The sequence below is a fragment of the Mustela putorius genome, unplaced genomic scaffold (assembly GCF_011764305.1).
Source record: "Mustela putorius furo isolate JIRA1106 unplaced genomic scaffold, ASM1176430v1.1 tig00537350_pilon_pilon_pilon, whole genome shotgun sequence".
NCBI classification, from domain to species: Eukaryota; Metazoa; Chordata; class Mammalia; order Carnivora; family Mustelidae; genus Mustela; species Mustela putorius.
In genome coordinates this window covers 1,396,389-1,423,573 of record NW_025422471.1, presented here as the reverse complement: position 1 = coordinate 1,423,573, position 27,185 = coordinate 1,396,389, and the positions used below count along the sequence as shown (strand labels likewise).

Below are 27,185 nucleotides of genomic sequence, written 5' to 3'. Positions count from 1 at the left end.
ACAGATTCATGAGGTGGTGGATAAATTGACCGACTTTATAATAAGAAGAAATATTTCTAGGTTTTATGTGATAATTAGAGTATTAGTTTCCTTAAAGATTCTACTTAATTGATAGTGTTTCTTTGTAAGAGCTTAAAAGAACTTGAGGGTTGCAGATGTGAAAAAGGGAACTATCTGCCTAGTATTTTCTTTTTCAAGAAATTATGCCAAATTATGTTGAGATTCCTTAAAAGTCATCTCAGCTCTTGTAGTAGCTTCTGTTCTCCCAGTGTGAGAAATGGCTATTGGTTGTTATTAAATTGTTTGCAATCAGTCTATAAATGATTCTAGAAACATGAATGAAAATATCAAAAACTTGGCTTTGCCATATAAATTGTAACATTTGTGAAGTCAGGGCCTGTGTGTTATTTTTTTTTTAAATACTATTCATCATATGTCACAGCACTTCATATAAATGGGCTTAAACACATATTTCTTGGTCATTCATTTGTTAATTATTTGAAACATGCTATAATGCATGTTTTTTTTTTTTTGTTTTTTTTTTTTTTTTTTTTTTTTTTTGGTAGTAGCTCTGTATTTGCTGTATGCAGGATGTTTGTTTTTAGCTTTTAATTCCCTAACCTGGAAGTCTTACAGGTAGAAGTTTGAGGCGCAGCATACTTTACCTAGAAATTTATTAGTAGAACTTTAAATGGAACTTAAGACTTTATATTCTTAGTGTTTGTATTTGATAATAGAAATGATTCTTAAAATGTGTTTTTGCCCCTGTGGATAGAATAAGCCCTTTGGGAATCAGTTATTCCTCAACTGTGCAATGAATAGTTTTCTCCTTATCTTGAAAAAACAAACTGACCCTTGGAGATCAGCATCCCATTAAGGGAGTGGTTTGAGGTTGAAACATGGATGGATCTACCCATTTGCAGGACAGTTCCTAGATACTTATTTGAAGCTCTAAGCAGAGGTCTCTATATTCCACACTTACCCTCCTTCATCCACAATCATAAACAATTCTGAGGTAGTTAAAAAGCTTTTATAGTAACAATTTACTCTTCTGTCTTTGGGGGAGGAGACAATGATAAAATAATTATTGTCCATAGAAACAGCTCCAGCTCTTCATTGAAAATCCAGTAACAAATTGCACATGGAGTCAAATAAAAATAATCTATTTCCTTCCAGTCACCATAAATTCCAAAGGCAGATTGTTCTTTAACCCTTCTTCCAATTTTTTTTTTTTTAATCCCTAACACCCATCCCTGGCATTGGTGAATAACATGATTTTAGATTTAAGCCTGTTTCCTACCTCAGGCTTAACATTTAATGTCACAGTTTTAATAAAATGATTCATTTTGGAGAGGTAGAGAGCCAAGCAAGCATGTTAGGTACTGGCTGTTTATTCATAATAAATGTAAAATACCCAGAGAAAATATACATCCTTAAGCTAATCAGACAAGTGGCTTCAGGAATTACAACACAAAATCTTTCATCTGTTTCTTGAAAACACTGGAGCACTGGAGTTCAATATTGATTGAAAAAATCTGTAAGCACAGGCATGGAATGCACAATGAATCTCTTTGTGTAGTATACACAGTGAATGTGTTTTATGTCAGTGTATGTGCATGTACAGCACAAGGAATCTCTATCTAGGAAAGTGTGACTTGTGGTTAAAGGACTTGCTCAAGTGAGCTAAATTACTTTCAGGTACCTGGCTCTCAGTAATGCCATGTGATTTAGTGTTGCTCCTCCTGATCCATTCGCTTCTATGTGACAGAAACTTCCAAGGAAGGTCAGTGGTATATCTAAGAGATTATGACAGCTGAATTATGGTTTCAAACAGGTTTGGCTTTTATACTACCCTAGAAAATGAAATAGCTTTTGATATATAGTCATTTTCCATTAATATGCATTTCTCTCTTGTATTTCACTTGAAATTAGGCAGGCCCGGTTTATACATTCCACATTACTTCTTGAGACGCCTTCTGAATTACATATTTTAAACAAATCATTCTGTCTAAGTTGACATCAGGTGCAAACAATGAGAGAATAAGTAAGAGGCTTTGAATTTCCCTGGCTATTAATAGCAACATTAAAGGCATCGAGACCTCTCTGTATGACATGCTAGTCACGGTTAATAATCTTGTATGCAGCAAAAATTTAAAAAGCACCAGATTATCGGTTCTATGATATCCATCATTAGGTTTTTTTTACATTATGAATAATTTGGGAAACAAATTTTCAGGTTTCTGGGTCTTTGATGGTAGAAAAGTGCATCCCAAATTTTATAAACTTAATCAATAGTAGAAGAGAATACATTTTCTTCTACCTGCTAAAATGTACTGTTTCCCTTTCTGGATGGTCTTGTGATTTTCCCTATTACGATTGACTGGATAGAAATTTCACATTCCTCTGCCTCTTCTTTCAGTCTACTCTGGATGACTTTCAAGGGCACTTCAATCCAAGCTTTAGAAGGATAGGAAGAGCGTAAGCTGATAGTCCCAGATCTTCACACTGTGGTTGACTGCAACTTTTGAGCTTAAAGATATGCTACTCTGGGTTCTCTTAAGTCTAGGTTTTGAATGTAAAAAGAAATGTATTTTACAGCACAGGAACACCAACTTACATTTGCTTTGCCTCACTCCGTTTACTGTATGGAAGAGTAGATCTGCTATCACTAATTCATTGATTTATTCAACAAATGTTTGTCACGTGCCTGTTGTCTACCACATCTTCTTCAAGAAATTGAGAATACAGAGATGATGACGACAATGTCTGTGACTTTACAACACTAATTTCTCACTAATGAATTAATAATGTTATTTTTATTATTTATTGAAATTAACTCTGAACTCAAGTTTCCATGATCTGATGAAATCTCACAACCTCTTACCCATAAAAGGAAGGGCATATTAGGGGAGAAAGTATAATTTCATGTATAAGTATTGGGAGTTGAAAGGGAGGGAAAAGTTCTGCAGGAGACAGTGATGCTGAGGCCCTTACCCATGCTTCATCCATCAGGAATGGCCTTTCTGTGGTGCAAGAACACTTTTCTAACATTTTAGTTCAGGTAGTGACTCATTCCTCAGTAAACCAAAAGCTTCCTACATGCCTGATATATTTATCTAAATTATGTGTAATAAGGCATCTCTTTATAGTTTTCAGAATGCTCAGTTTGAGGAAACTATTTTAAAGAGAATTATATAGTTTTGCCAAGGAAAGAGACATGGGACCCCATTAAAAAAAAAAAAAAATGGATGACCTGTAATAAAGTTGCATGGAAGTATTCTCACAACCACCTGAAAATATTTAAATGCAACTGAGTTCTTTGTTAATAGAAAGTTTGCTGTTATTTTGGAGCATTAGAAGCTTTTGCTCTTACAGGGACCGGTTAACCAGGAGCTCTGATCGCCACAGCAGGAAGTATTTTTTCTTTAATATTACAGATTTATGCCTGAATGCATGAGGCAGTTTGTGTTGCTGGAGCTGATGATCCTCCTCCTCTTCTTGTCTTTTCAGGCAAACCTCATTTAAAGATCAGGTCTGTGCAGGCCTGCTTCCAGCTTAATCTGTTCTTCTCCATATATTGCTGTCTGCATCATTATTACTGATTTGCTAAATAGCAAATCAAATCCTGTGTTACAGGCTTCCCTAAACATCGCTCTGTGCCTACCACGTGCTGTGTTTCAATCAACAACTTATAAATAAATAAGTAAAAAAAAAAAATCTTTAACAGTGAAGTTTGCGGGTTAGTGTAGTTACTCTTCACTATGGATGAACATTAGACTCGGTGGAAGATTTTTAAAAAATGTGGATTCTTGGGGCACCTGGTGGCTCAGGTCATGCTCAGCAGGGGTCCTGATTCCCCCTCCCCCGCCTCTCTGCCTACTTGTGATCGATCTCTCTCTCTCTCTCTGTGTCGCATAAATAAATAAATAAAATCTTAAAAAAAAAATGTGGATTCTTATTCCTCACCAAGTCTGAGTGGAGAGTTTTCTCCATGTGATTTTAAAATTTTCTCCATGTGATTTTCTCCATGTGATTTTACTGCATGTCTGCATGTCCCTTGGAAGTGGAAGAGATGGCCTTGACAACAAATAGATATTAAAGAATACAATAAATATTATTGTCTGGGTGCAGCATATAGTGAGCTTACAGATGGGAGGGTGCCTAGCTCTGCATGGGCAGGTCACCTGACTGAGGAAATGATATTAGTTTAAAGATGATTGGAGTTAGATCCGTCGGGTAGATAGGGAAGGTCAATGTATGCAAAGTGCATAGAGGCATGAAATAACTAATATTATAACAGTTTTCTAGTACATAGAAAAATTCCAAGAGTTGTGTGGTGAATACACATTTACCTTTACCTATATCCCCCAACTGTTAATATTCTAAAATAGCCTTTTGAGAAAAACAAAAACGAAAATAAAAACAACCAAAACAAAGAGAAGAACCAAACCAAACTCTAACCAAACAACAGACCTTTAGCTTCTTCTTAATGCAAATATCAATGAAATAAGGCATTTGATGTTCTAGTTATACTTTTGTTGATGCATAAATAATATGCCTTTTAAAAAATTAATGTGCCCTATCAAAATAACTTACTGCAGTTATGAGACAACAGTCTAGTTTATCTGTACAGTTTTAGCTAACTCTTAAAGTCTGATTCTGTGTGTGCATGTTTTGCTAGCAAAATAGACATATATGCTTTATATAAATATATCTATTTTTAAGATAATACTTTATAAAAACCTCTCCTTCTCCCTGCAATTCCAACTTGTGAGAATTTGCCATATTTCTTTGGGAAATTATCTGATATAATCCAGTTCTAAGATGCTTATTTGCTTTCCATGAATACCTATGATAATACTGAGGAAGAAAAAAGAGGACTGTCAATAGAGTTATTTGACAGCCAATATACAGGGGTACATTTTCCATTAGAAATTTGAGAATTAGTGACTCTGGAAAAAAGGGCGAGAGTTAATGTTTACGATGACCACTTTTTTTTCTGGACACAAAAATAAATGTCAAAGGTAGGCCAGCGTATTGGCTTTCTTACCATTTTTTTTAAACCATATATTGCTTATAATCAGAAGCATGTAGGATAGTATCCATCCTTAGTCCTATGTTCTGTATTGAATTGTATTTGGTTTTAATTATGTAATATGTGCTATTAGAGCATTAGTAATCTCATGAAATAAATAATTTAGACTAAAATGTTTCTTAATCACCTTCTAAGACACACATCTCATAACTCTATGTAACACATCCTTTAGAAATTGTCCTAAGGTATCATTTTGGTTCATAAAATTATTTTAAAATTTTTCGAATTATTCCAACTTGCTTATTAATTTTCACTATTTACAATGTATTTCTTGAGCAACACACAATATACAAATGGTCATATTGTGTAAGATGTATCTGTGTTACAATAATTATTAACTCGGGAAATAGAAAAGTCAGGACCACTGAGGTGGAATTTAGAATTCTGATCAGTGTTCAGCATTATTTTATTAGTTATCACATTAAATTGAAACCATTTGAATGTACTTTTGGTAACTTATTTTTGCTCAAAGCAGATAATGCTTATGAATTGCAGATATGTGAAACATCTATAACATTACATGTTATTAAGGTTTAATGTTTGTGGTGGTCAGATCAGAACTATCAAATGTAAATTTCTCTCAGGTGTTCATGCAGTCAGGAATGATTTTCAGGATAGATATGCTAGTTTGAAGCATGGATTAAATCATTTCTGAGGTGATTCCACTTCTTTTCCTTTGGGCTGGACTAACTGCTATCTCTATGTTAGATATACAGTGACTTATAAATGTGAAGCCTGATCTGTAGCTCTAGAAAGAAATAATAAATTGTTGGTCACCTCAGGCATTTAGACTGTTGCTGGTAAGCAAAGATATTTATATACACTATCACTTGAGGAGGGCACTTGTCCCAGATTTCCAGTGTATCCTCTGCTGTCTTGATTTGGGGATCTTTGAATAATGTATGTACTTTCTTATATGTTAACAGGCATATTTTCATTAAGGGGTAGCCATTATTATTGTTATTATCATCATTATTTCCTTCAAAACCATAAGTGACTCTTAATCTCACAAAACAAACTGAGGGTGCTAGAAGGGGGTGGGGATTCTATGGACATTGGGGAGGGTATGTGATCTTGAGGTGGGTGTAAACCTGGTGATTCACAGACCTGTACTTTAAAATATGTTTATAAAAATACTAAAAAAAAAAAAAAAATCAATGCATGAGTTAAGTCTTTATTTCTTAGTAATATCCTGATTTTCTTTTGAAAAATTATCTCTTTCCCATTGTATGTGGTCTGGAAAGTGTTGTTAACCATATTGTACTGTTTTTTTGGCCTGTTGAGTTCAGCTAGAAGTTCCTCCACATCTCAATACTCATATATACTCGAGGGGTACATGTGAAACCCAAGTTTAGCCAAATAGAATCTCTCTTCTAGGATTTTAAGTCTTGAGTAGAATGAAACAGGGTGGAAGAAACAGCTAGAATTTATTCATTCCAGCAGTTTGTTTGTTTGTTTGTTTCTTACAGAAAAACAGCTGTAGTCTGCGTTTTTGCCTGATTCTAATTCTGATTCTAATTCTAATCTTGGTTATCCTCAATTCCATCCACTTGTAATGGCCTGATATTCTTCTAATAAGTTTATTTTTATTATGTTTATTAAGAATGGGTTTCTTTTGTTCACAAATTAATATAGCTCACACTGAAGTTAAGTTACGTAGTTAAATAACACCAATAACTTTGAACAAGGAAATTAATATAGCTGTTAGGCTTCTGGTCCAGAAAACTGCCACCTTTTTTGAATCTTTTTTTAACTTTGAGAAGTCCTTTTGCTCTTGACCTTCAGAAATGAACAATTCTAATAAAATATTAAAAGATATGGACTTGATTTATTTTAGTAGAATGAAAATGAAAGGGGAGAGGTTTTTTTTTAAGCTTGACAATATCGATGTCTACTTCCCTCTAATTTTAATGCAGAAGCTGTCAGTGTACATTAGAGACAACTCAGTAAATCTTTACAGAGAGGAGACATTGAAAAATATTCTCCTGATTATCCATTTCCCTCTTGAGACCAGAGCTACACTACACATGATATACAATATGTTTCAACCAAAATGGAAAATATAGCTAATTACCATTTTAGTCAAACACATCAGGGATTACAAAAAAAAAAAAAAAAGTAAGCAAATATAGCCTATTTCTAATTATCCAGGGAGAGAAACTTTGTGAATTGTTTTCATAGATTTTCTTTTTTATTCTGTTTCTCTCTCTGTGTGTGTGTGTGTGTGTGTGTGTGTGTGTATGTGCATGTGATCACCTATTTGAAACTTTCTTTTGCTCATTTGCAACAAAGAGACTGCATAAGCCAGAGTTTAGCCCAAGCTGTTCTCATAAAGGGTAGATGGAAAGCAATTGCTTCTATTGAAATCATGGCCATTTTACTCAATTTCACTGATATACATACTTACATAAATAAGCCAGAGAGCTTCTTTAATATTCCAGCAGTTTTCACTGTAGTGGAAGCATTTGGTCCTGGTTACACTGCAGCTGCTTATTTTCTGTATGACCTTGTATGACATCTCTTAACCTTTTTCAGGACTTACTCTTCATGCTGCATAATGAAGTGCTTGGATTAAGTGATCTCTAAGGACTTTTTTCCCCTCTAAAATGAGAAAGGTAGATACTGTTACTAACGATTGTCAACATATGCATCCCTAGGATCCATTTCTTCAGCTGAGTGAAGTCAAATTCTGGTAACTAATCTACTTTTCTGTGGAAAAACCATCATCAAAGATTGTGTATAATTGCCGTGTTTCCTCCGTATTAGTTTTAGGTTTAGCAAGGGTGTCTCTTCATGTAGTGCAATCTTTACTTAAAATATCTCATGAATAGGATGACTCATCTAGTTTTAAAATTAAATCTTACAGGCCAAAATATGGTATTTGAATCAGATCCTCTGAGTTTTAGGATGAAATTGGAGGCTTAGTGTTCACTTTTGCTTTCAAGTGGTTTGCTAGCTTGAATATAAGACCTTCATACTCTGTGTGAAGAAAGTATTACAATGTAGAGTACTATGTGGTTTATCTCTCAATTAAAAAAAAATCTTTTCCATATATCCCAGAATAAGTTTAATTTGACAAACATTTATTGAGTACCAGGAATGGTTGTGGAAGATAATGGTACAAAATAAAATAATAGCTGTATTATGCAATAGTAAGCTGCAACAGTCTACTTACTGAATATGCCTTTCCAACCTTCAGCTCCTTTTTTCCACTGTACCCATACATTAACTTAAAGGTAACTTTTAGATCCTTGATTTTTCAATTTTCTATCTCCGTACCCTAGCCTCATTTTCTTCTGCATTTCGTCTTGAAACCATGAACCTCCTTTTCTCCCATAACCTCAACAGCTTTGTCTCCCTATCTTTCTCAAAACCTGCATGCTGAAGGCTTGTTGTCAGCCTGGATTATCCGTTCAACTGTGTTCAGGCAACTAAGCACTGCTAAAGGAAATCAAGTAACTATGGAAAGATGGGACAGAACAGATTTATGGTTTCTAGCTTCAGTTGGGTACTTAAATCTTCCCAGAAATCCTTTAAGCTTTTCATCAGTCTCTCTTCTATGCATTTTTATTCTAGGCTTCCATAACTCTTCCCCAAATCCCTAGCCTACTCCTCCTGTCCTTTGACTCACAGAAGTCAACTCTGCCTTGGAGTTCATAGAGAAAACAAACCAGACTAGGAGGACTCTTCTAGTTTTTCAACATATCTCTATCCACTCTAACCTTTTCCCTGTTTTCTCAGAGGAAGCAGACATTCTTTCTGTTAAAAAAAAAAAAAAAATCCCCTACTTTGCTATGGGTACCATCATGCCCTTTTCCTCAGGGACATCAGTTCATCAAATATCATAGCTGAATCTTACAATCTTATAACTGCAAAATTCCTGTAACTACTTCTTTCAATAAATCTCCATTCCTGCAACCTAAAACAGTTAATAAGCCCAGAAATCACTTCAATCTTGTATATTTTTCTAACTTTCCCACCATATAATTCTGTCCATTAACAACCAAGTTTATTGAAAGAATGCCCCTCATCTCTTACTCATGCCACTTATACATATGTGATTAGAGTCCTATCCTTGGAAATTACTGAACTTCTCTTGCCGATATTTCCCAAAACTTCTAATTGTAAAACTGTATGGTTCTTACATAATTGATTTCTGAGTGGTATTTGATAGTAGAGTTGACTTTTTCATTTCCTTCCCTTTAAAATGCTTTCTTCTCTTGGCCTCTTTGTTTTCTTTCTACTTTTTGAACAGCCTTGGCATCCTTCTTGGAGATGTATCCTCTACCGCATTCCCTATTTCTGTGTTTCCCATGGTTTCATCTGAAGCCCATTACCTTCGCAAAAAATATGCTGAGTGACAAAGGGCAGATTCTGCTACATTTTCTGTGACCTCACTAATTACCATCAGCTGCTTCTTTGGTCTCCTCAGGAAGGAAAATCTTGGGAATCAGGTTTCTGAGAAGATCCATGATGATAACAAAGAAATATAGATTGATGACTCACCATGCCGGACTCAAACACAAACTTGCTGCTGTGCATCTTAGCCAATCTCCATTAGTTCTATGTTTGCTCCTCTTAACTGGCCAGTGGCACCTCAAATTCAACTTGTATAAGACTGAACGCATGATTTCTCTGCCCTAAATCAACGGTTTCATTTTATCCTTCTTAGTAAATGGAACTTCATTATCATCTGATTTCATAAGCTAAAAATTAGAAGTAATTTTTTTTATTATTCCTACCCTCCTCATTCCTATTGTTTCCTAAGTCCTGTTGATTTCTAAATACCTCTTTAATAAATTCTGTTTGCTCTGTACTCAAACTCTATCTTAGCTACGTTAGCTTTGTTTAGCATAAATATCAACTGTATTATTTCAGTAGTTTTATAATTAATGCTTTTGTCTCTCACTTAGCTTTTTAAAAATTAATTTAAATTTAATTTAAATAATTTAATTTTAATTTAATTTAATTAATTTTTAAAGGCCTAATTGTTCAAACTCTTGTGTGGAATCTTCAGTTGTTCTTTTTTACCTTTAAGATAGAATTTAAACAATCTTGGGTGTAACAAACCAACAAACATGGATTTATCTTATTCAGTCTTTCCCATGTATTTCCTTCCATGTAGCCCCTTTTTGGACCACACCCTAATACATGCTTTTTTTTTTTTTTTTTTTTACCTGTGGCTCTTCACGACAGTCCTTTAATGCTTCCTTTCTTTGCTTCAGGAATCACTATAAATATTATCTCTCAAAAGCATTTTGATGGTCCTCAGCAATCCACTCCCAACCATACCTATTGAATTCTTTTGTGCTGCCCTTCTCATGCCTGTTCTTATCTGCCAGCATATCACTAATGTATTTTTTAATAGTTTGATAACTTTCTATTTAGTTTATGAGAAAGTGAGATCTTTGAGGATAGGAGTTCTATCATTTCCTGAGTGCCTAGCATCTTTCTTGAATAGGGCCTATGAGATATAGCTAATACAAAATGAAAGACTGATAAATGAATTAACTCTAGAAACTTCCAGAGTCTAGTGATTTCTATAAAAATACTTAACAAATTTGGAAGGTGAGTGAGATTTTTAAAGGTAAGTGGGCTTGATCCGTCATGGACCTGGAGCTCTGATTTTTAACTGCTCTCTACTATAAACTTATAAATGACAAAAACCTTCTCCAATCTCATGTTAGACAGCATGTACTCATATCAGAATGATGTGAACAAGTTTGTTGATGATTAATGAATTCAATGAAAAAAAAAAAACTGTACCTTGCAATGTCAGGAGAATTTCTTTGTCTGGACAGGTAGTCAAGTTTCCTGCAGAAGGAGCTAGGGAGATATTTATTCTTAGTTTTTTTTCAGGCTGGGATGGCTTATTCAAGTTAACTTCTGAATCTGCTTTCTGCCAATGGTCACAAGTCATAAAAATTGTTCCACAAAACTCCTTCAGTTTGCAATATTGACTTTCCTGTCCACTAACTTTATTCTGCCTCTTGATTGATCTTATTTGCCCTTTGGATTCAGTACAGTTTTCTTGCTACAAACTTGGACCATAAATACTGTCGTTCTAAATCCCAGTTACATAGCCTCAGGCTTCCTTTTGGTATAACCCTTCCTTGGTTAATCTAGGCCATTGTTTCTCACTATGGCAGTATGCTATATAAATATCTGGAGAACTTAAAAAACACAGATTAGCAGTATTCCAGCCCAGACCAATTAGAGAAATCCCTGAATACAGGGTTCAAGTGTGGGCATTTTAAAAAAAGCCAGACATGAGTATTATTGACAGAGACCCATTGGCCCAACACAGTGAGAATTTTGTGTTCTGAAAGGAGAGTAAAAGACACCATCCTCTGTTCTTTGGAATAGGGAGTTGAGAAGAGTCTGTAACTCAGTATGGAGGGATAGTTTTCGATGAAGGCAATATTCCACTAAAGGGATTCCCAGGTAAGTAGAGTAAAGTAAGTTTTAGAATGGTACCATAAATAATTTACAGAAATTACTAGATCATTGATTCAGTTTAACTGTGTTCCAAGACAAACCAATTTCCCAAAACCTCATCTAAAAGTTTTGATGTGGAAACACCTTTGTAACAATACATGAAATTTTATTTTTTTCCTGATTACATTGAGTAGAGGATATGCCAAAGATTTTAATTTCCAGAGATTTAATTAAATTTTCTTTCAATTAAAATGTTAAGTTTCCTCTATTTGAAATTCAATCTAGTAGTAGCAGTAGTAGTAGTACCAAACTATTAAAAAGCTATTAGGAACATATACTCATATACTTATCCATTAATGTCATTAGTATAATAAAAGTTTGTTTCCAGCATTTTTGTTTCTGGGGAGGTCTAAAAGCTGAAAAGCTTAATCTCTGAACACATTGTTTTTATTTGCAGGACAAAAATGAAATAAGTTTACTTTGAAATTAGAAATTGCTAATCCTATTTCCTAGAGTTGTTAACAGTGAGTCACTGTTTACAATTGGATTATCCACTGAACCAAGGGCCGCATACCATGTGTGATGGAAATTGAAAAAGCCCGTCTGACTAGCTGCCATTGATTTCATGTTACTGCACAATGGTAAATGTGCCATCTCTTTAACACTATACTCTATAGCTCTATTAAAGTGCACTTTCACGATTAGAAGCACATGAAAGTAAGTCATTGGTGAGGAGAAAACTTTAAATACAATTATAATATTAATGAAACTGACTGAACTTTTGGCTGCCCCAAAATAATAATTTTTTTTTTTTTTAGGAAAGCATTTATAAAAATGTGCAGGTGTCATCAAAGTCATCATATCATTCTAGGAGATAACTATTCTTTTCATTTTGTTTTCATTACCGAAATAACATGAGTTGATCTCCTGGTCCTCATGTTAGGATGTAAATGTTATCTTCAGTCCTCTTTATGTAACAGTATATTACTCAGGGTACTGCAGAGAAATGGAATATGTGTGTGTGTGTGTGTGTGTGTGTGTGTAATGGCATCAATACAATAAAAAATTCTTTTCCAACATTTTAGTTTGTGTATCTTCATCAGTATCTCTGTCTGTATATCTCTGTTATTATCTATCTATCAAGAGATTTATTATAAGGAATCAAGGAATGGCCTAAATGATTACAGAGGTTGGTAAGTCCCAAGATCTGTAGGGCAATTCAGCAAGCTAGAGATCCTGATGGTATAGTTCTAGTCCAAAGGCCAGCAGAGTCAAAACCTAGGAAGAATTGGTATTTTAGTTCAAGTCTGAAGGTAGGAAAGAATTTATCTTCATAGTTCTTTATCTGAGTATCATCTATACTTGGATTCTCTCTCTCTTTCACACACACACACACACACACACACACACACACATACACACACAGAAATCCACTCTTTTTCACTGTGTTTTGTTTTACTCTTACTTAAATATTAGCAATAATAGAGCATTCATATTGTGTGTGTATGTGTGATAGTGTGATTTAGGTAGGGCAGAGAGTTAGGTGAGGAAAGCAGTGGGGCGAGTACCCCAGTACATTACATTCTTTAGAGAATATTTTGGGGGATGCATGGGTGTAGGTGGGACTTGATAGCCAAGATACTGACAAGAAATGTCTTTGTAGCCTGCTCTCCTTACTCCCATCCAAGGAAGTCTAAAGGGTTCTGCACAGGACCTGAGTTCGTTCTAAAATGTAGAGTTCTAGTTGACTTTGCCTAGATGCTTTATGGTGAACTAGGGTTTTGTATAGGCAACATCTCCAATTTAAACCACGGCTTCTGAGGAAGTCGGTACTAGAGCAAGAAGACGCCATGCCTGGGGGTGTCAAGCAAAGGACAGAGTGAGCTAGAGATCAGGGCAGCCTCTGTGCTAGAGATCTCCTTGAGCTGGAGCCTGCTCCTGCTAGAGTCAGAGAAGCAGGAGGCCCAGGTGTAGGGTTAGCTGTAAAAGTTAGATGAGGAGAAGATCTTGACACACAGGGTCCTGGGGTTTCCCTGTCTGCCTTGCTGTGTCTCACACTCACCCTCCTCCTACGAGGGACAGTTCCACCTACACATTGGTCAGCATACCTGATAGGTCCAACTACTAACTGCCATGTTCATTTTTTTCTCAGTCTCTTCTGGAAACCTTCTTGTGGGGGGTGTGTGCAGAGGGAGGACACAAACATTAACTTTGTGTCTCCTGGAGTCCAGACTGGGTTTGCCTTGTGCAGTGAGTGCGAGAGGTGATGAAGAGTACCCCCGCCCCTCATTACGGGGAAGAAAATCCATGTCTCACAACCCAAGGGCTGCAAAGGTCTTGGCTGCCCCTCTACTTGGGGAATGGAACCAAATCTACCTCTGTCCCACCCCCCCTCCTCCAGGTGATTCTCACACCCTGCTCACCATGGGAAAAGGATGTCTTGGGATCAGTGACCCCAGCTCCAGAGCTCTGAGGCAGCGGGGATGAGGGTAAGTCATGGAGTCATGGTGGGGACGATCAGAAGAGAGATTACGTTTTCTTGAATTTGTTCTGCTTCCACAGAACAGTTTTTCAAATTCTTCAGGAGATAGGGAAAGAACCCTGGATAAGTCTTCACTTGACAGACACATTTCAGACCTCATCTGATCCCCACCCAGAGGAAACTTGGTTCACCTCTTATTGTTTGCTACCAGCATTTCATAGTGACAGATCTACAGGCCTGGCCTTCCAGGCTCACTCCTCCTGGGCTGAAGTCTGTGGACTGTAGCTAGTTCAGGGTGGTCTCACCATAGTCAGAGAACACTTGGATGTCCTAGGTCTTGGGGAGGTTTGAAAGGGTGTCTGATCCAATAGGAACTGAGTTTTCCTTAAGTAGGTAATGACTTTTTCATTTCTTCCTTCAAGATTATCTTTCTCGAGTTAGAGAGTCGCCTTTCTGAGTTCCTGTCTTTGACCCTTCCTAAGACCCTCCATCTCTTTTCTGGCATTATCATCTTTCTCTACCTCTTCCTGTGATGTCTTCTGCTTCTTTCTTTCTAGCTCCACAATGGCCAGTGACAAACTGCATAACCAATAATCAATTTCAATCTTGGTGAGCAGGTTGGAGTCCGGGGCTGGGCTGCAGGGAGCATGGATGACTTGATGACAAGATCCTCAGAAGAAGGCTTGTGCTGAGAGCTGCTATCCACAGATTCTCTCTGCTTATGGATCTGTGTCTGCTTATACATGTGGGAATCTGAGTAGGATGATGATGGGAAATGGGCCAGGGTATTCTGGGGGGTCCCGGTAATTCTTGGGGCTAAAGCCTGGGAGATGGTTCCAGAGGTCCTGCTCTTTACCCACACTTCTGGGGATGCTAAGGGGGAGGGAGACGTGGATTTGGTGAAAACAAGATCTTGGCTTCCGAGCCATTCCATGTGTTCCAGGAAGGAATAGGGACAGTGGAACTTGTAGATCATGAGGAGGCAATTATGTCCAAGATAATTTTTTCCTTGGGGATGGCAGCCAAGTCCTTGTAGCCCAGCACCTTAATATCCATGATGTTTGTGTGCCAGCACAACTAATAAAATATTTGTAAAAATTGATCTGTGTATTATGTAAAATAAGTCAGGATACCAGCAACAGCTTGTGATAAATTAAAGCTGTGAAAATTGTTGTTAAAGGAGTATAATACCAGTATAACTTGAAATGTTTAAAGCTATTATTTTTAAAAAACAAATGTTTAATTTTGTGTAAATGCCTAAAAATGGGCTATATGTGGGATTTTGGTAAACTAGATATAAACTAGTAACTAGATTACTATTTGGTAATTTGGATATTTGGTAAACTAGATATAAGAGTTTGGTAAACTAGGTATAAGAACAATGGGCAATAAATTTGATTGTATAATATTAACATTAGTAGATTGATAATTTAGGTCTAAATATATGAACATGGGTGTATTCATAAGTAAATTCAATATGCTATGTAATATGTATTACATAAAATAAGCCAGGTTACCACCAGAAGTTGGGATGAATTAAAGTTTGTGAAAATTATTGTTAAAGGATTATAATATCAACCATAACTTGATTTCATATATATATATGTAATGACATATATATAACATATATATGACATTAATGTATTCTATGAGCTAGAAAATATAAGAATTAAAAGTTTTAACAGGTGGTATATACATATGAATTGAAATGTATATGTAAAAATGGTTTTTTCTACAACTCAGTTAATAGTCTTGAACAGCCCTGAGTGCTTTTACTTGCATTGGGTCAAATCTGTGAATTAGTATCAAAATCTGACTGCCTCGATGAATCAGTGATTTCCTATTTTTTGAAGACTCTCCATTTTCCCCTTGATCTCTTGGGATGCAGTTGTTTGTTTTATTATCTCCCCTCCCCAATTTCTAATTATTTGAATACTCTTATTTTAGTTGTGTTATGGTAGTAGCAGAACAAAACAATAGATTGGGAAATCAGGGAACAACTACTGCAGAGCCAATATAAGCAGATTTAGGTGTACTAATTAGTGGTTTTCAAGAATGTTAAACATAGATGTATTTTCCTAGAAAAGCTTCAGCTCCAAACAGAACAGAGATAGCTGAGTTGGCAAATAGATACTTTGCAGATTGCCGACTCAGTGTTACTTTACTTCACAGTTGTTTACTGTGAACTTAAGGGCAAACAGGACTCCTTTAGCTTTTCCTTATGAAGGCAAAGGGAAAACCTTCTGTTTTAAGTAGGATGTGGCTTATAGAAGCATCTTATTAAAATGACATTCTCCCTGTGGGCTTATGTATTAAGAACCAGTTCACCCAGCCTAAAATCAATTACTTCTGCCTATGGCAAAGAAAGTCTGAGTTAAACATAATTCTCAGAGGTAGTTAGCATTCCATTGAAGGTTATTGCTTCCATCCGAGAGAGGAGTTATCCAATTTAATCAATTCTCTGAGTGTTAAACCTCAGATAGTAAACAACTTAAATTATGAACAGTGCAATTATTAGGTATAACAATTAAGACACTGTGTTTTAACTGGATAATTCGCTGAGTAATCAATGGTTAGCCAGAGAGTTCTCGTTGTTTAATACTTATTGGAACTCTTTCTCAGAAGTGAACACCTTTGCAAATTCACTTATTTCCATGGCTTTAGACTTGCCCTCCTCTCGTGTGTTTCGCACATTGCTGTCAGAGTTTTCTTTCCAGAGGAAAAACTGGGGTTGCTCTTCTGCTTAAAATAATCACTTTGCTCTTCCGTGCTCTTTTGGTAGAATTCAAACAAATTTATGTGTCTCCGTCGGTGCTTCATGATCACCCTATTTGCTTCTTTAGCCTCATCTTTTATCTCTGTGTGTCTTTCCTTTCTTTCACTTGACTTCTACGCTCCCGTCATTCTGGATTTTTTTTTTTCTTTAGTTTCTCCAGACGTGATATAATCTCTCACTTCCTAATTTATTTCGTCATTTAGTTTTCAACATAGATACCAATTTCACTGGACATCTTTCCCAGACTGACCAAGATGAAATTGATATTCTTGCTGTGTAGTCCCAAAATTCTCTGTTTTTCATCTATCCTGTGTCTCTCCATGTGGAACTTGCTGGCTTATTTAATCCTATACCTCTTCTTCACACTGTTGTATTCCTATAGGCTAGGCCTTAAGCAGGTAGTAGTTGATCAAACAAATGTTTATTGAATGATTGCATGATAAACTCTTTGTTAATGTAAAGGTGTTTCTAAATCTCTTATGGTTAATAAAGAAATAATTCTCAACACATCCCAGAAATTTGATACACTTCCATTAGAAGTTACAGCTACCTTGTAATGATTTCGAAGGCAAACGGGAGGCATAGGAAGATCTCTAGTATAGGAGTTGTGTGTGTGCAGGAGGGTACATTTAGTTAGAAAAGTTCCCAGGTAACATATATTCCTCTGCAGCACTATGGTTTCTGAACTAGATTCAGGTATTTAAGCACAGAAGTTTGAGCTCTTCCTAAGCCAGCTATATTTTAAATATGACTTGAAAGTCTTTATACCTAAACCTTGGGGGAGGGAAAAAGAAAAAGACCTCATCATTTAGATATAACAAGGAAAGAAGAAAATGGTTAAGCAATTACCTGTGCCTCTATTTTCGCATTCTAGTTTTAATAGTTTCATTTCTCACTTGGGAATTCTTTTATTTTCCATTAAGGTTAATGGCTCCTTCAAGATCAGGACTTAGCTGTACTAGCTCCCTGTTGAAGAGGTATATGGAAGTGCTTGTTAGGTCTTAGGGTTTACCCTAAGATAGCATGAATCTTAAATTATAGATAGAAATCTTATCTGTAAGCAGCTACTGTCCCTTTTCCTAGTTATAGTTCATTAAAAGATTTGGGCCATGTATTCATACTAAAAAAAAACAAAATAAGACATGGATATTAGAAAGTAAAATGTTTAGAATTTTTTTTAAAAAAGCAAATATTGGCTTTTGGAATCATCAGCTTTTAGAGATAAATTAGGAGGGAGCTTCAGAAGCTTCAGAATTCTCTTCTATCAGTAAGGAATGGGCAGCTACTTTCTTAATCCTGGACAGGATTTACTGAAGTGTTGGGAGAGTGTAGAGGAAAAATGGCTTTACCCATTTTTTTTTTTAAATTTTGCACTCTATATCTTAGAGAAAGAATGCTTGGATAGAGAAGAACTTACTATTTGAGAACCAAACATTGAGGATCATGATGGATGGGTCCATTAATGGTATGGAGATAGGAAGCTCTCTGAGAAAAGCAAATTTGACTCCTATATGACACAATGTAAAGTTGTTGATGACTTAAATGTAACAAATATTTTGTAGTATTTGAGGAAAAATAAGTATATTGTATAACTATTGACATTAGTAAGTCATTTAAAAACAAAACACCATATTGCATGGAGCACTGGGTGTGGCGCATAAACAATGAATTCTGTTATACTGAAAAGAAATTAAATATAAAAGAAAAACAATTCTTCATTGACTTTGTTTATCAGAGTAGACAATAATTATATGGAGAATATGGAAACACAAACCTTAAAAAGGAGGATTTCTCAAATATTGTAAAATACTAATCATAAGTTAGAATCAAAGGTATAGCTGTTTTTCTTGTATGCTTAGAGCATATTTGTATTTTTAAATAAATATTCAGTAATAGAAAAAAAAATACCAGAAGCCAAAATCACCATAAACCTCTTTAGTAAAATTTACCACAAAATTTTTTTAAAAATAGATATTTTTCTATCATATATAATGTCGGTTTGAGGACATGTTTGAAAAATACATATCTAACAGAGAATTTTCTTAGTTTATAATGAAATGTCACAAATAAATTGGAGATAAAAATGAAAAAAAAAAAAAAAAATCTTTCCGTTAAAGGGATAAGTAGGCATTTCATACATGCAAAAAAATAACCGGGGCAACTTAGTGGCTCAGTGGATTAAGCCTCTGCCTTCGGCTCAGGTCATGATCCCAGGATCCTGGGATTGAGCCCCGCATCAGGCTCTCTGCTCGGCCAGGAGTCTGCTTCTCCCTCTCTCTCTGCCTACTTGTGATCTCTCTCTGTCAAATAAATAAATAAAATCTTTGAAAAAAAATAATAACCAATAAAATGAAAATGCTGAAAATCAATAACAATGTAAAAAGATACATTATAGGGGTGCCTGGATGGTTTAGTTGGTTATGCAACAGATTCTTGGTTTCAGTTTAGGTCATGATCTCATGAAATAGACTCTCATATACCAGTTGTGGGGTATGTATTGATACCATTAAAAACATTCAATTCTATTGACATTGAAAGTTTGTATCCAGCCTTTATTGTAAAGATACACATAAATCAATGATACAGATGCATATACAAGAATATTATTGTTGGGCTGCCTGGGTGGCTCAGTGGGTTAAGCCTCTGCCTTCGGCTCAGGTCATGATCTCAGGGTCCTAAGATCGAGTCCCACATCGGGCTCTCTGCTAGGCAGGGAGCCTGCTTCCTCATCTCTCTCTCTCTCTCTCTCTCCTCTCTGCCTACTTGTGATCTCTCTCTGTCAAATAAATAAAATCTTTAAAAAAATATATTATTGTATATCCAAAACGTTAAGTTCCATGGGGGCATGGAATTAGTCTGTTTTATTCTGTTTAATGAAAATTATTGGAACAGTGTCTGACACATAGTAGGTACTTAATAAATATTTATTTTTGTTGTACTGGTATGTAGTAATGAGAAAAAGCAATTTAATGTGGGGTGGCTAGGTGGCTCAGTCAGTTTTAAGCATCTGACTCTTAATTTCAGCTTAGGTCGTGATCCTGGAGAGATGAGATGGAGCACTATATCCGGCTCTGTGCTCAGTGAGGAGTCTGCTTGACATTCCCCGCTCTTTCTCTGTTACTCCCCTGTTCATGTTCTCTCTTTCTCTTTAAATCAATCAATCAATCAATAAATAACCCCCTTTTTAAGAAAGCAATGTCAAGTGTAAAAATATAGAAATGGTTATGTAATTAGGATGTATTCAAGAAATATACTTTTATGCAGTTATTTAAAAGAAAGATATGAAGAGTGTGCTATGCAAGGACTTTTATTATATATTAAACATGTCCTTTAAAAAGCAGGTAACATGATGCTCAGTATAGTCTCAGGTTTGTAAGTGTTTTTAAATGGTGCACACTGAAAGGTTAACTGTGGTTAGATATCATGTAATATTTTTTTCTAATGTTATATTGTTACCTTTTACTTGCCAAAGAAAATAATAAAGTGAATTAGTGAAAAAATCATGTTAATAATTCTCCACAACTAATGGAACACATTTCATACTGATTTTTTTTTTATGTTATGTTAGTCACCATACACTGTATCATTAGTTTTTGATGTAGTGTTCCATGATTCACTGTTTGTGTATAGTATGGCTAAAGGCTTGTGATCTTACTCTCATTGTCCTTTGCATAGTAATGAACTACTTTCTCTTCATGTACCCTTTGTTATAGGCAACCTGAGTCTCTAACTCATCTACAAAGATAACTTTATTCCGTGTATTTTAATATTACTTCAAATATTTTCTTTTTCTGAAAAAACTTTTTCTAAGAAAATAAAGTTACCTTTTATTTCTGTTAAAATGTCCAAAATGTATCTTAATAATAAACTTTTAATTTTTGGAAATATAATTTTAATTTAAAATTTTTTCATTTTTCTATTTTGTATCCTTCTTATGGCATTTAACATATATATTATGTTTTTTCTTTAAAGATTTTTATTTATTTGAGAAAGAGAGAGAGAGTAGGAGCAGGGGGGAGGGTCAGAGGGAGAAATAGTCTCCACACTAAGCTGGGAGCCCAATGCAGAACTTGATCCCTGGGATCATGACCTGAGCCAGAGGCAGACGCCTAGCCAACTGAGCCACATGTTTCTAAACATGTATTTTTCACTCATAGAATATGTTTTTTGATGATATGGACTAATACGTTATTTATCACTTTACACTGTATAATGCATAGCAAAATAACTTGAATAGAGCAGATGATTTTTTTGAATTCCTAAGCTGAGAAGATGTTGTCAGAGAAGTTCAAATATGGTGTTACTCCTATAGAAAGAAAAAAAGATAACATTTAGAAGGTAGCTTAAAATTCTAAGGAGAAATTTCAGAGTATTTAGCAAGTTTTTATTTCACCGGCAAAATAAGAGTTTATGAGTATATTCTTAAATTTAACTCAAGTATACAGCATTAGAATGAGGGATATTTTTAAACCAATGTTTTATTAACTCTGGGTCATTGTTATGTTTCATTTTACAGCAATTAATATATGTCAGTGATCTTATCAGATCACACATGCAGGAGTCAGAGCAAATGTAATTTTGAAGCTCTCCTGAGTAAGAGATTTGGGACTGATATATGCCTGCAGAAGTTTTTGTGATTTTCTTCAACTTCCAAATATCTGAAATCTTTCTGAGCTGATCTGTTTGAGAATTTAAGACCAGAAAGTTCAGATAAGCATCTTAGGAATTATGACTATGTTTTCTCAAATGTGGCAGGTGTGCAGCACTTTATTTTGGCTTTCATACAGAATCTTAATCCATGCAGGAAGTATGCCACTTTATCTGTCTCAGTCATTAGTTCTACTGACACCACTAAGTTGGGAGATCCAAATGCAATCACGGATAGCACACACCTGTTTAATACTTAACAGCTCTTGTCATGGTGGTCATTTAAAAAGAAGGTGGTTCTAAATGCATCCTTATCTCCTGGGCAAGTCATCGTGGGGTCAGCACATTTCCTCACTTGTCTGACTTTGCTTCTGTGTCCATCGTGTCCTTTAACTCTGCCATTAGCAAGCAGTCGTTCAGCGAAAGGTCCCTGTTGCCTTAGCTGGACCCTCCAAGTCCTCTGAACTTATAGTACTCAGATGCTCCAGGACTGGCTGTTTTTATTTCTGTTTTTCCCAAGAAGGGTTTTGTCCAAGTAGGTATGTGTTAGACTCGAGTTTATGAAACAGCTGAAGCAAAACAGCCTGTACCACAGTGAAAAAATTGGGAAGTCTCACGATGAGTTGCCCCAACTCTCTGAGCTGGGGATAAAACAGGGCTGATTTATTTTGAAAGGGTTTTTGCTCAGATCTCATTACAGGGCTTAAGAGACTGCCCCAACTGTCCTCAGGTATGAACAGGAGAATAAACTACAGTCCAGGGAAAGGGTTGAGCTCAAATGTCCTATTGAGATCCGGCCTTTTTCTTTATTATTGACAGCCACAACATTAGCCGCGACCGTCACCACCACACACACAAAAAAATATTTTCTATTTTTTATTTATGCCCACAATGCATGTCTAGTCAGGTCGCACATTTGCCTGGAGAACACCACTAAACTGCTTTCAGATCATTTTTCCATGTTACTCATGTGATTATATTGTGATGTTGCAGATGTGATCACGGATATTTAAAATATACAGTTTAATTGTATTGTAATTTGCTTTTTTCCCTCTGTTTTCAAAGCTCAGGCATTTTAACAGTTTTCAAAAGCTCAGGCATTTTAGCAGTTTAGAAAAATATTTTAGGGTTTCATTTTTTTTTTCCAGATTAAGACAATGTATGCCTATAGCATTATTTAAGAAAATGGTTTTTTTCTCTTTCAGACCCCAATTTCCACTCATTATCAGAGAGCTGAATCCTAAATCAGAGACTGCAGAGGAGAGATGTGCAACCTGAATAAAACATTTCCAGAAGAGCCTGATAATGGTTCTGAATAAAGGGAACTGAAATGTTCTTGAATTATAATTGGGAAAATTTTAAGTATGTGTACTCAGGAACACATGTACTAAGAAGAGGTTAGTTATTATTATTCTTTGTGGTTTTTAACATTTATGGGGCCCCCTAAGTATTTTTAGTTCTGAATTGAACAGAAGTGGTCTGATAAGTGAGCTCCCATCTAAATTACCCATGTGGAGATTCCCCTGTAATCATTCTCTGTGCAGAGAGAGGCAGCATTGATAAACTACTCCTGAATAAGTGGACTGTTAATGCTAGCCACAGAGTCTAACTCACAGCAAAATAAAATAATTAGTTCAGACAAATATGGCCTTTAAAAATATCACTTGGCCCCCTTTTTTTTTCTTTTACCTAAATTCTCTGTGGTAGGGCATTCAGAAATTAGCAAACACATTTATTGGATTAATACAAGATTACTGAGAAATTTGGAGAAGGAAGTAAAGATGGAAAGATGAGGAAGACTAAAGATTAGAGTCAATCTCTGACTCCAAGGGCTTTATGCTCCATAGGTAAGTAACCGAATATCTTTTCTTCTTTGTCTCATATCAACAATATAGAATAAAGCGATGGCTACTTTAGAGAAACTGCCTCTGATACTTAATTCTGTAAAGCTGTGGTAGAAAAATTTCTGAAGCAATGAATATTATAGTCCAGAAGAAACTTTAAAAAAGAGAGCTTAATCCTATGATAATTGAATGTTAGATAGTCAAGAAAGGTAGATATGTGAGCCATGATAGAATCTGTAAGAATGAATACATGCTTCTATATGTAAATTTCTCTGCCTGTTAATTTATAGGCACAAAAGTAAAAAATGGTCCTACCACTTAAGAAGAAACCAAATATCCACCAATAATTATAATACGGGGGATGCTTTGAATTCTAAGCTAAATATAGACTTTATTCTCTAGGCATTGGGGAGCTGTTGAAAATATTTGAGCAGGTGAGTGACATGTCCAGAATTGCATTTTATGAAGATTAACCTGATGGCATTTTCAGGATTGATTAGCGTGAAGGCTGTATTGTGACAGAACAGATTGTAGTAATGCAAGTCTGAAATATGGTGGTGGCAACGAGAGTAGAAAGGAAGAAATTGACTTGAAGGATCCATGACAGTGGACTACGGGACTTGATTATTAAATATGTGACCTGAAGTAGGGAGATGTCAGTGATGACTCCAGACACTTTGAAACTGGATGAGAAACCAAGGGTGGAAGGGAAAGAAAGTCCCGACTGTTAGTGGTTTATTATTATTTCTTGGATGCTGTGAATCATGTAACTGATTACATTCTAAAAATCTTGGGTCCAAATATGTGTTCCACATCTACTAAGCATGCTGTGTCATCCTGCCATTTATTTTTTGCACAGTCACGCACTACCAACCATAGGTATGACGTTACTGAGAAGTGTACTATGTGGCAAAACTATAGTTGACTATATACCAAGAGAATGCAGAGATATGTGATTTAATGTATTTTTAAAACTTTAACTTCAGTCAATAAAAATTCTAGTAAAAACCTACTTCCAAGATAAACTAGATCATTGAGTTAGAAATCTTTTTTAAGGGGAACCTGGGTGGCTTAGTGGGCTAAAGCCTCTGCCTTCTGCTCAGGTCATGATCGCAGGGTCCTAGGATCAAGCCCCGCATTGCAGTGGGCTCTCTGCTCAGCAGGGAGCCTGCTTCTTCCTCTCTCTCTGCCTGCCTCTCTTGTGATCTCTGCCTGTCAAATAAATAAATAAAACCTTTAAAAAAAATCTTAAATTTATCTGTCTCACTGAAACCAATACTAGACAAACACGCACACACACGCACACACATGCACACACACGTATACCACATAGGTAACTTTTCTCTGAGATCACTGTTCAGGAAATATTGCTGAAGTGGTGTAATGTGCTAGGACAAATTCTTTTAGAATTTTTATATTATGCAATGTGTATTTCATTTTAAAGTTTTCAAACCACCCCTTACTGACTTGAAAGTTAATGTATCTCACACTTACATTCTCCTTTGCATTTTTAGCAAGTTTCAGGCAAGTTCTTTTGTAATTGCTTCACATGTTCACAAATTGCCAAGATCCGGAAGGACATGTATTTCTACTCTTCCTTCCACATATTAAAGAGTATGGGCTTTAAAGCATCCCATAGACTTGTTTAAATGGTTCAGAAAACTGGGGAAGTAATAATTCCAGTAGACTCTTTTGCTTGAAGGGATTAGGGCTATTCTGTGTGGAAATATATGTGTGGCACTTAACAATTTTATTCATATATAACAATTATGCAGAAAAACAAAAACACAATTGGTAAAGCCACAATTGGGAAGACATTTTACTAACTTCCTTTGTGATTTCAAATATTCGTATTCCTTTGCAATTTCAAATATTCTATTTTCCTCTTTTTAAATTTCTTATCTTTATAACTTCATTTTCTTTAACAATATGTGTTGTCATTCTCAAACTGTGGAGATATCATGGTGGTACATAAAACCAGAGGATTAATGTCACTATCTTTATGGAAAGTGTGAAAATGTTACTTTAATTTTGGGGGACAGGTTCCAAAGCTTTAGCAGTAAAATAAACATTTACTGTTGTTTTTGTGTATAGGTAGCCTTCACAGGAATTTAAGTGATAAACTGAAAATTTCAAAAGGATGTAAGGTTTGGAACAGGAAGCTATATTCTCTGCCCATGATTTTTGAAGGACTTGCTCACAAAGTGATGTGAGTTTAGTGGTCAAGACTTCCAAGTATTAGGATCAAACAAATCTAGTTTGAGTTCTGATTCCATTATTAACTAGCTGGGTGGCTCTGGTATTTACTTAATTTCTGTAACTGTTAACTTCGTTGTTTGTAACATAAGAGTATTACTATGCTCTGTGGTTACAAATATGAAATAAGATATTGAGTGTAAAATACTTATTACACCCCATTGCATGCTTACTGGTTCATATAGGGTTACTTGTATTAATCCACACCTGCTATTAGCGTTATATGGTAGTCGTAAGAGAAGATACCTTTTGATATTGTGAATTTTAAAACACCTTCCTAGGGCACCTCATCAGTTAGACAGTTGTTTTTCTCTTCATTGCTTTGTCAATTTTGTGTTCTTTCCTTCATTACCCATACATCTCTATATTGTCATTGTGATTTAATAATTTGGTTGCCTTGTTACTCAGAGGAAAGTGTGGGCTTCCTGAGTACTTGTTCTGGGAGTGGCTATGGCTGTCTCATTATATGCTAAGTGGGGATAGATTTGTGTAAGATCATATCTAAACCTAAAGTTAAAATATTGTTCATCACAAGTTTTGTGTACTTCCATTCTTTGGTTCTAGTCTGAACCAAAATACTTTATTAACTTGATAAAGTTATTTATAATGAGTTTTAATCACATTTAAGTAATGTGTAAGTTTTAAATCTTTGTTTCATGGTATATTATGGACAAAGCAGGACAGTTTGTACCTCTAGCAAGGACAAGGAGAAGGACTAGATCACTTATGAGATGAAATTCCCATTCTAAGGGAATACAAAAAATGCAAAAGTTTCAAACAGATCATGATCCAATTAGGCATTCATTTCCCAATTCACCATATGGGAAGGTGTTGATAATACCCATATATTATTCAGTTTCCTCAAGAGCCTGGTTTATTATTTTGAAATTAGATACAGATTAATTTGAAGCAAAACGCTGCTGTATTAAACTTTGTTCAAATGCCTAAAGATGCAAGTATATTTTCAGTGTAAAGATAAATTTCAGTATTAGCCTTGAAGGTTGAGGGCAATCCTTTCTTTCCTATCCCTGAATTTCTCTTTCTGTGATATAAAATAAGAACATATATAATCTTCTTTTATACTTAATGACACTTTAGCAACTATCTAATTTTCTTCTAAGCCCCCAAATCAGGCATAAAATAAAAATAACTATGTAAAACTTAACACAATAAAATAAACCACATACAAAGTAGACTTAAGCAAATTAGAATATGTGACTCATCATGCTAAGGCCAGTTCTCCTTAAGCAAACCTATGGATAGAGATGCTTATGTTGGTGATTTAGGAATAATGTCCATCTCATTTTAGTCTGAGTTACCTTGGCAAATTGGAATCATGTAGTTTTACGTTTTTTCCCTCTATAACATGGGGAATGATCCTGGGGATTGCCTGGGTTTCTGTTCTTCAACACAGGCTAAATTTTGGAAGAGTGTGTGTGTGTGTGTGTGTGTGTGTGTAAACAAAGATATTTAAAGTCACCACTTAATATATAATCCTTGTCAAAGATTGTTGGGGAGAGATAATTAATGCTTGGCTCTTTAAGATTAAAGTATTTTCTAACATTTTGAGAATTTCTTGTATGTGGAAAGATTTGGAGCTGTCCTTCATTCATAGGTGGGTGTGAGATTATCTGAAGAGCAGTGTTC

The 27,185-nt window shown here is 35.5% G+C and overlaps 1 long non-coding RNA gene across 1 annotated transcript in view; it reads left to right on the top strand.

The window, feature by feature from the left end:
* Nucleotides 1-24,356, top strand: part of LOC123390418 — a 296,802-nt gene extending 272,446 nt beyond the window's left edge. The window contains exons 3-4 of the long non-coding RNA XR_006604989.1: nt 22,644-22,835; nt 23,146-24,356. This is a non-coding gene — a long non-coding RNA (uncharacterized LOC123390418). The remainder of the gene's footprint in view (nt 1-22,643; nt 22,836-23,145) is intronic.
* Nucleotides 24,357-27,185: the final 2,829 nt, after the last annotated feature.